Below are 7,782 nucleotides of genomic sequence, written 5' to 3'. Positions count from 1 at the left end.
TTTAAAAAAAAAAAAAAAAAAAAAAAAAAAAAGAAAAAGCATGATACATCAGAAATAGGAAGGACAAACTGAAATTTTTTTTGTACCAGAACAAAATTTTGAAAACTTTAAGTAACTGTTTGAGATGCTCTTTTAAAAATAAATTCAGAGAGCCAGGGGTGCCTGGGTGGCTCAGTTGGTTAAGCATCTGTCTACTTTCTGCTCAGGTCATGATCCTGGGATCCTGGGATCGAGCCCCGCTTTGGGGGGACCCTGCTCAGAGGGGAGTCTGCTTTCCTCTCTTTATGCCCCTCCCCTGCTTGAGCTCTCTCTTGCTGTCTCTTTCAAATAAATAAATAAAATCTTAAAAAAATAAACAAATTCAGATGACCAATAGCATACTGTTATTACTATTTTTACTATTAATTTTACAGATTACCAATATAGTAGTATTATTACTATTTTATTTTTGCAAAACATTAGTTGGATTTGTTTACCAAAAATTTTTGTGTGTATTATTTTTTGTGTAAAATTGATTATGAAAAAAATAAAATAAAGTTGATTATGAAAATCATATGCATATGATACATATTCAGTAGGTCATTGTGGTTGGACAAATAGTGACAAAATGAAATTACTTATAAAGACTTTTGAATATCAAACTTCAGTTAACTTTCCATTTATAAAGTGAACTGTTAAACAGGTTTTCATACCTTCCAGTAATTAATGTAGCTAACAAAGGAAAAAAACAACTCTCAATTAATAAAGTATTAACATTTTCAAAGTTAAAGCAATTTAAACAATTGGGTAATAAAAACAATCTTTTCTTTAAAGTATTTGTATTTTATTTTATTTTTTCAGGTGTAGAATTTAGTGATTTATCACTTACATGCAACATCCAGTGCTCATCACACACACACACAAAATCTTAATATATTCATAACAAAATAAAATTGCCAATATGAACTCATGATTTTTTGTATATATATTTCCTCCCCTATCTCTGTAACTGAACTGATTTAATGTCAGTATTAAGATGAAATAATCCAGTATATATCCCAGGGCCCATAGTTTGTAATCTAATAATGTTCTCCACTGAAGAAATCAGAGTTCTTTGGAGAATAGCTGGTTTCATATTATGGGTGGAAGAAATGCAAGGTGAGCCTAAATAAGTTGTTGCCTGAAAACAGTGATGCATTTTTCAAAGTTCTGAAGTGATTAATAAAAGAGCAAATGGGCCAGCATAAAAGGGCTTCTATGTGCCAAATTGTGACAATTTGAGTCAAAACAATAAAAAAATGTAGCTAATCAAAACAAGTTAAATTTGAAAACGATTTAGTTACAATAATGTCAACAAAAACCATGAATCCATAATGATGCTCAAAAGAGAAAAAGACTAAAAATAAAAACTGTTTTCTGTTAAAAATATTGTTTCAGTTTATCTTTACTCAGAAGTTAATTGTAAATATATGTTCATAATATGTGAAAGTTTTCCCTTGTATGAAGACTGAAGTTACTGCTTGCATAACTTTTATAGGAATTTTCTCCTATGTTTGGGATATGCCTATCACATAGTAACAGAAATATTAGTCGAGTTGTTAAAAGTTCTGTAAAACTTAGATATTCCACACTATCCTTACTGCACCATTATCCCAGATTTGTTGGTATAGTCCAAAGCCAGAATAAGAGTCCCTCCCAATGCTGGTATTCAGCTGGCATGCTGCACGTGGCTGGTTCTTTTCCTATTTATCTCTGCTCATGCCATACCAGCTGTTGAACATCACCCCTGCATAAACCATGAGATATTTTTTCACAACCAAATAACCACCTAGTAATACACTGTGTCATGCATTAGATGATATTAAATTTGATTATTGAAAGAAATTTAAAAAATTAAGGGTATGGAAGTGTCCTTCCTTCCTTCCTTCCTTCCTTCCTTCCTTCCTTCCTTCCCTCTTTCCTTCCCCTCCTTCTCTCTTTCTTTCTTTCTGGAGCAAGGGAAGGGTTACCTTTAATGTCCCTGTCCTTGGCCTCTGGGCCATGCAGCACCCACCCATTCCTCATGGCCCAGCTGCTTATGCCAGGGGGAGCTGGCCTGCTTCATCAGGGCCTTCAGCAGAGGTCGTACCATCTTCCTTGGGCACCAATTTCACATCCAACTTCAGCTGACCCATGTAGAAACTGAACGCACAAACCTAGAGCAGGCCCATGGCCAGCACAGCCCCCATGCCCACCACCAAGGAGATGCTGCCCCACACCATGCATAGGCCGTGCAGCAGGAAGAAGCCACTGGCAGCTTCCCAACCCATGCCAAGAGTATGGAAGTTTGCCACTCACAGGTGTGGAGGTTCCTGGCCATTGACCTGAAAAAACTTAAGTTACAATCCACATCCTGGATATTTAATTCCTGTACATGTTTAAACAGAGCTTCCTTCTGCAACAATCAGAAAATATAACTCAGAGGGCTGGAAACTCGTCCATAACAGCATGACAAGCCTTTGTCTCCCACTTTGCCTGCTTCATGGGCTGCTCCACCTATTCCCCAAACTGTTGACTTCATCATCATCATGTGGGATTCTAATTAAGTTCAGCCTTGGTTACCTGGTAGCTGGGTTTGAGGTGAAAGTTACTAACATGGAAAGACTGTTTTAACAACCTCTCTTCTTATCCAAGATAAGACTTAATTGTTTTTTTTCCTCTGGACAGATAATGACCTTTTCCTGAATATACCCAATGATGCAGAGTGAAAGAATATAACTGGTGTTCCTTCCTTTGCCAAGAAGAGGACTTGCATATAATAGGTACAGAAGTTATCTGGACCTAACAATGAACAACAACACTAGAGGTTAGGAGTCACTGCATTGTTCTGCCTAGATAGTAGTCTAAATAAATCCAGATACTCTTTTAGGAGCATTTACTACAAATAACCAGAAAAAAATTGGATACTGCTAAAAAATGGACTTCTATCTAATTTTTATACTTTATGAATTTAGAAATACAAGGATTTATAAATGACAGATTTTCCCAACTGGCACTTCACAATGCAAATTATTTTAATTCTTCTAAATGCTAAATCTGATTTCATGGAACTCATAGTAACAAGGAGAAATCATACTACTTGACATAATGAAAGGTAGAAATAATTAGACAACCAGATGTGAGCATTACATGTCATGTCTTAGGCATAGGACCCTCCAAATTTTCTTAGTAAAGCAGCTTATATTCCTTTGACTTAATAATATCCAGTTTATTCTATTAACAACCACACTATGACAGTTATGATTATGATCACAAACCATATGATTCTTGAGTAAGTCAGTGAAGATGAAATATGCACCATCTTTGATAAAGTAGTGCCGTATGTACTTTCAGGTAATATGGATCTTATATAGGTCATAGTGAGGGAAAAAAAGGAAGCTGAATATATCTAACAAATTAAATTAGAATGAATATTGACACCTATGTCTGTGGCTGAAACTTTTTTTAAAAGCAGGCTCCATGCTCAGTGTGGAGCCCAACCAGGGCCCCAAACTCATGACCCTGAGATCAAGACTTGATCTGAAGAGTTTGTCGCTTAACCAACTGAGCCACCTAGGCACCCCTGAGGCCAAAACTTTTTAAAAAAGATTGAAAAGAAATATTACTCAAGGAAACTGAATACTACAACTACTACTAATTTACAAATATGAAGTGGTCATGATGATAAAGTATTGCTTAAACAGGATTGCTAAAGAACATGGACAAGTAATACACATATGTATAAAATATAATGGCATATAACCTCAGGAAGGAAAAATTTTGGAACTAATAAATTCAGGCTAGAGGAATATTCATGTTTGTATATAATAAGCCCCTGAAGAACACAAGAGAAAAAGCACATAATCTCTTAAAAAAAATGTTTAGGGGTTAGATAACACTTCTTAAACAACTGCCACTGATAGAACAAACAGGCTAAGAAATTAGAGTGGTTGATATTTGAACACAGCAGACATGCAAAACTATGAAGTTCTGTCAAGCTCTTTAAAAAAATATTCAATCTCTCCTAGGAAATTCAAGGGAAGTAATGAGGAAAACGTTCTTATGATTGCAAAAAGTCTCAGATGCATTAGTGTTCCTAGGGAAAATTGTGGCAATCATCTAATTAATAAGGTGTTCAAAGTGAAGAGGAATTAGATGTAGACTGTTGTGCTAATTAAAAGTGAAATCACCCAGCCAAGTTTGTGGGTGGACCCCTCTTGGTTCTGGCAACACCATTGGGAAAGAAAGTTATGTAAGAAAATGGTGGCTGGCAGGGAAACTTCCCCTCAGATGGCAATGAATGTAACCTTAAAAAAAATAGGTGGAAGGTTTTGTTGTCATCTCGCTAATATTTTTATGTCTGAAAATTATAGAAACTTTGATTAGAAAATGGCTTTACATGGGGTGCCTGGGTGGCACAGCGGTTAAGCGCTTGCCTTCGGCTCAGGGCGTGATCCCGGCGTTCTGGGATCCAGCCCCACATCAGGCTCCTCCGCTATGAGCCTGCTTCTTCCTCTCCCACTCCCCCTGCTTGTGTTCCCTCTCTCGCTGGCTGTCTCTATCTCTGTCAAATAAATAAATAAAAATCTTAAAAAAAAAAAAGAAAATGGCTTTACAAGATTAAAGTCTCACTCAATGAAGTATTTGGAATCCATCTTCCTTCTTGGTTCTTTTCCTTCATGGGACTTAACTCTGGGTTTTAAACTCTGATTTGAAATTTACTGATTGAGGTATCTTGGGTTAGTACAATCTCCAAATTTTTCTTTCTTAACTTTATAAATGGAGGATGTTATCTCACAGAGATGCTCTGAGGATTAAATGGGATAATGTGAAGAAAATACATCACATTTAGTGTGTGATCAGTGATTAATAATAGTTACCTTTAATGACTGCTTCTGACTTGCTTTATCTCCGTAGGTATCAGAACACCTCTCTGAGGTAGGATGTTTTGTTATCATTACTGTTTTGTTTGTTTTATATTTTGCACCAGAGGAAAAAAAATCAGGGTCAGGAAAATTAAGTAAGATCCAAAATCACACAGGTAGTCAATGATAAATGATGGATTTAAGGCCTGCCTGACTCAAAAAATCTGTGTATTTTTACTATTATGCTGTATTGCACTCTTCACTTAAAGCAAAAACAAAACCAGAAATGCTCACAGATACAGCATGATCTACTGACAATAACAAGGCCAGCATATGAGTATCTGCCAGGAGTCTGTTACAGGGAGGAAGTGTCCCAAACTCCTTACTTCCCCATTACCATCCTGCAACAATGAACTTTGCCTGCCCTGTAAGGCTGTGTTCTCTTAAAGCTTTTGCATGCAGATGTCAGAATCAGAGAACCCAGAGGGAAACTGGAAAAAGATTAGAGGTTCTCCCATGATTTCCTGAAATCCTTGAACCAAACATCATTTTGTTTGAAGGAATTAAGATTTCTTTCTACTATTCAAGGAGATTATTTTTAGTCTTAATGTTTTTAAATATCCCTGCTACAAACTGATATAGAGAAGAAAAATTCTGACTGACACTTTTGATTTCCACCGTGTTTGCCAGAATTTCAACTTGTTGAGTAAAAGACATTGATTTTGGCACAGTTACACTCACATCTCCAAAAATGACCTCGTGCTATCAGATTTACTGGCAGAAAAATTCCCTGGTGTTTATTTTTTATTCCCTCAATGCAGTCCCCTCTGCAGAACTTCTCTGTAAAGAGTTAATTCTGCATACGTACCTCCAAAAAAGACCTTGTGCTATCAGATTTACTCCTTGGTGTTTATTTCTTTTCCTCCCTTCAGTGCTATACACGCATACCCACACCCCACAGTATTTCCCTGTAATGATTTAATTCCCCCGTGGATGAACTTTTTGCAATTGAATATCAGACACATTCCCAGAAGTTAGTCATAAGCTCTGTTTCTTTAACCCTCTGCTGACCCTAACCAGGAGTGGCAGCTCCCATTTCTCAATCTTTTGCCTTACTTTCAGCCCTGTTTCAAACTCTAAGTAAACGTTCTCAATTCTTCCTTCCCTATAAATAGGAAGAAGAAAGAGATATATTCTGGCTGTAGATATTGTAAGCTAAACAGTGATGGGAAATAGAACAAATTTAGATCATTGCTGAGAAAATGAATTATGCTGCTACCAGTGAAAGAATGGTAGGAAACCTAAGATCCTTTCAGAGAAAAATGGAAAAAATGTGAAATTTGAGCTGCAGGGAGGGATGCTTATGCAGAGAGTTCTTAACTATTTAAGGATACTACTCAACTGTGTGATTCTCAAGCACTCCAAACTTTGGGAAATAGAGGATTCTGAAGTTTTCTGAACACAGAACTATGCCTTTTTCAGGGCAAACTTAAAAGAGGAGCAAAAAGTATTCTAAAGACAAATGTGAGAAGCAATAGTCAAGGATATTGGGAACAGCACTGGATCACAGTGGCATAGAGATGATTCAAGCTTCACTGAGGAGGGAGTAAGACTCAGGAAGATCCAACCACACCTACTCCTTAAACTCTCAAGTTTCCAAAGACCTGGATCAACTTTGTGCAGCCATGATAGTTTTGGATTTGTGCCATTTTCTTTATTAAAATAGTCTGGAGGGGGCGCCTGGGTGGCACAGCGGTTAAGCGTCTGCCTTCAGCTCAGGGCGTGATCCCGGCGTTATGGGATCAAGCCCCACATAAGGCTCCTCCGCTATGAGCCTGCTTCTTCCTCTCCCACTCCCCCTGCTTGTGTTCCCTCTCTCACTGGCTGTCTCTATCTCTGTCGAATAAATAAATAAAATCTTAAAAAAAAATAGTCTGGAGGCATGTATTTATGTGTGGAAAGATAAGGCAAAGTGCAAAAAGAAAAAATTGCCACAAGGTGGACAGTAAGAAATAAAGTGAATAAAACAATCTTTTAAAGAAAGTGTTTAAATAAAGACTAATAGCAAAACTAATGAGCTTTTGAGTTTACTCATTTAGGATGCCAGTTCCTTATTTTTTCGTAAATGGTTTTTTTTGAGCAGATGATTTTGAAGGGAGGAAAGTTCTTTTATTTGTCCCCATTTTTTGAAGCCACTGGTAAATAATTGTGAGTAGATTTGTCTTGGATAAGCATTAGGAGTATGAAGTAGAATTATCAACTTGTTTTATAATGTTTTGTGGTGGGGGATGGAAACTTACTATAAAGACAATTATAATCAATTTTAACAATTTATTAATAGTTTTCCAAATCACCCAAGGAAATCAAAGTGGAATTATAGGTTAGTAGCAACTGTTGTTATCAACTTTTATTGGTATTGGCAATAAATAACAAATCAGCCTAATCCTTTATTTTATAGAAATAAAAGCCAGTTCTCCATCATTCCCAAGATCTTATTTTACCAAACCTGACAAAAAACATACAAGAATATTATTTTATTCTTACCGTGTAATCTTGTTTTGATTTCTCCTCTGAAAAGTTGCAGCTCTGTGTTCAGAGAGCTTGCAGATTCTATTTATTACTCAAAATTTGGCAGAGAACCAAATTGCCCTAAGAAGGAAATTTGAGTGGGTGAGATTTTGGCAGGATTTTAACTGCATACAAAGAACCAATAGAGTTACAATCCAGTCAGCATTCAAGATTCCCTACTTTCTGTCTTCTCCCCATCTCCATCTTAAAATTTAATGCAACCATTATGGATTTTTTTTAATCTCCAACTCACATCAGAGTTATCTTATATGCAACCCCCACTCCCATCTCCAACTCATAATCATCCTCCGCCTCTGCCCCCACACATTACAACTTGGCTCTCTTCAGAGTT

General features: G+C 36.6%; 1 protein-coding gene across 1 annotated transcript in view; it reads right to left on the bottom strand.

The window, feature by feature from the left end:
* Positions 1 to 7,443, bottom strand: part of IL33 (interleukin 33) — a 44,126-nt gene extending 36,683 nt beyond the window's left edge. The window contains exon 1 of the mRNA XM_011217254.3: positions 7,407 to 7,443. The gene's annotated coding sequence lies outside the window, so the exon portion shown is untranslated. The remainder of the gene's footprint in view (positions 1 to 7,406) is intronic.
* Positions 7,444 to 7,782: the final 339 nt, after the last annotated feature.

The sequence above is a fragment of the Ailuropoda melanoleuca genome, chromosome 7, assembly GCF_002007445.2.
Source record: "Ailuropoda melanoleuca isolate Jingjing chromosome 7, ASM200744v2, whole genome shotgun sequence".
NCBI classification, from domain to species: Eukaryota; Metazoa; Chordata; class Mammalia; order Carnivora; family Ursidae; genus Ailuropoda; species Ailuropoda melanoleuca.
The sequence above is the reverse complement of the archived record's forward strand: the minus strand, read 5'-3'. Positions and strand labels throughout refer to the sequence as shown.